Source organism: Mus caroli, unplaced genomic scaffold (genome assembly GCF_978045245.1).
Source record: "Mus caroli unplaced genomic scaffold, Mus_caroli_1 scaffold_25, whole genome shotgun sequence".
Classification (NCBI taxonomy): Eukaryota; Metazoa; Chordata; class Mammalia; order Rodentia; family Muridae; genus Mus; species Mus caroli.
In genome coordinates, this window is record NW_028227280.1 from 7,821,226 (window position 1) to 7,824,299 (window position 3,074).

Sequence of the window (3,074 nt, forward strand, 5' to 3'; positions counted from 1 at the left end):
CACTGTGCATTTCGTGTAATGCGGGTTTTTCAGTAAATTCTAAGTTTTTCAGTGCAACTCACTCATATACTATGTACTACACTGTGCGTTTCTTATATTCTAAGTTTTTCAGTGCAACTCACTCATATACTATGTACTACACTGTGCGTTTCTTATATTCTAAGTTTTTCAGTGCAACTCACTCATATACTATGTACTACACTGTGCGTTTCTTATATTCTAAGTTTTTCAGTGCAACTCACTCATATACTATGTACTACACTGTGCGTTTCTTATATTCTAAGTTTTTCAGTGCAACTCACTCATATACTATGTACTACACTGTGCGTTTCTTATATTCTAAGTTTTTCAGTGCAACTCACTCATATACTATGTACTACACTGTGCGTTTCTTATATTCTAAGTTTTTCAGTGCAACTCACTCATATACTATGTACTACACTGTGCGTTTCTTATATTCTAAGTTTTTCAGTGCAACTCACTCATATACTATGTACTACACTGTGCGTTTCTTATATTCTAAGTTTTTCAGTGCAACTCACTCATATACTATGTACTACACTGTGCGTTTCTTATATTCTAAGTTTTTCAGTGCAACTCACTCATATACTATGTACTACACTGTGCGTTTCTATATTCTAAGTTTTTCAGTGCAACTCACTCATATACTATGTACTACACTGTGCATTTCGTGTAATGCGGGTTTTTCAGTAAATTCTAAGTTTTTCAGTGCAACTCACTCATATACTATGGACTACACTGTGCGTTTCTTATATTCTAAGTTTTTCAGTGCAACTCACTCATATACTATGTACTACACTGTGCGTTTCTTATATTCTAAGTTTTTCAGTGCAACTCACTCATATACTATGTACTACACTGTGTGTTTCTTATATTCTAAGTTTTTCAGTGCAACTCACTCATATACTATGTACTACACTGTGCGTTTCTTATATTCTAAGTTTTTCAGTGCAACTCACTCATATACTATGTACTACACTGTGCGTTTCTTATATTCTAAGGTTTTCAGTGCAACTCACTCATATACTATGTACTACACTGTGCGTTTCTTATATTCTAAGTTTTTCAGTGCAACTCACTCATATACTATGTACTACACTGTGCGTTTCTTATATTCTAAGTTTTTCAGTGCAACTCACTCATATACTATGTACTACACTGTGCGTTTCTTATATTCTAAGTTTTTCAGTGCAACTCACTCATATACTATGTACTACACTGTGCGTTTCTTATATTCCAAGTTTTTCAGTGCAACTCACTCATATACTATGTACTACACTGTGCATTTCGTGTAATGCGGGTTTTTCAGTAAATTCTAAGTTTTTCAGTGCAACTCACTCATATACTATGTACTACACTGTGCGTTTCTTATATTCTAAGTTTTTCAGTGCAACTCACTCATATACTATGTACTACACTGTGCGTTTCTTATATTCTAAGTTTTTCAGTGCAACTCACTCATATACTATGTACTACACTGTGCGTTTCTTATATTCTAAGTTTTTCAGTGTAACTCACTCATATACTATGTACTACACTGTGCGTTTCTTATATTCTAAGTTTTTCAGTGCAACTCACTCATATACTATGTACTACACTGTGCGTTTCTTAAATTCTACGTTTTTCAGTGCAACTCACTCATATACTATGTACTACACTGTGCGTTTCTTATATTCTAAGTTTTTCAGTGCAACTCACTCATATACTATGTACTACACTGTGCGTTTCTTATATTCTAAGTTTTTCAGTGCAACTCACTCATATACTATGTACTACACTGTGCGTTTCTTATATTCTAAGTTTTTCAGTGCAACTCACTCATATACTATGTACTACACTGTGCGTTTCTTATATTCTAAGTTTTTCAGTGCAACTCACTCATATACTATGTACTACACTGTGCGTTTCTTATATTCTAAGTTTTTCAGTGCAACTCACTCATATACTATGTACTACACTGTGCGTTTCTTATATTCTAAGTTTTTCAGTGCAACTCACTCATATACTATGTACTACACTGTGCGTTTCTTATATTCTAAGTTTTTCAGTGCAACTCACTCATATACTATGTACTACACTTTGCGTTTCTTATATTCTAAGTTTTTCAGTGCAACTCACTCATATACTATGTACTACACTGTGCGTTTCTTATATTCTAAGTTTTTCAGTGCAACTCACTCATATACTATGTACTACACTGTGCGTTTCTTATATTCTAAGTTTTCAGTGCAACTCACTCATATACTATGTACTACACTGTGCATTTCGTGTAATGCGGGTTTTTCAGTAAATTCTAAGTTTTTCAGTGCAACTCACTCATATACTATGTACTACACTGTGCGTTTCTTATATTCTAAGTTTTTCAGTGCAACTCACTCATATACTATGTACTACACTGTGCGTTTCTTATATTCTAAGTTTTTCAGTGCAACTCACTCATATACTATGTACTACACCGTGCGTTACTTATATTCTAAGTTTTTCAATGCAACTCACTCATATACTATGTACTACACTGTGCGTTTCTTATATTCTAAGTTTTTCAGTGCAACTCACTCATATACTATGTACTACACTGTGCGTTTCTTATATTCTAAGTTTTTCAGTGCAACTCACTCATATACTATGTACTACACTGTGCGTTTCTTAAATTCTAAGTTTTTCAGTGCAACTCACTCATATACTATGTACTACACTGTGCATTACTTATATTCTAAGTTTTCCAGTGCAACTCACTCATATACTATGTACTACACTGTGCGTTTCTTATATTCTAAGTTTTTCAGTGCAACTCACTCATATACTATGTACTACACTGTGCGTTTCTTAAATTCTACGTTTTTCAGTGCAACTCACTCATATACTATGTACTACACTGTGCGTTTCTTATATTCTAAGTTTTTCAGTGCAACTCACTCATATACTATGTACTACACTGTGCGTTTCTTATATTCTAAGTTTTTCAGTGCAACTCACTCATATACTATGTACTACACTGTGCGTTTCTTATATTCTAAGTTTTTCAGTGCAACTCACTCATATACTATGTACTA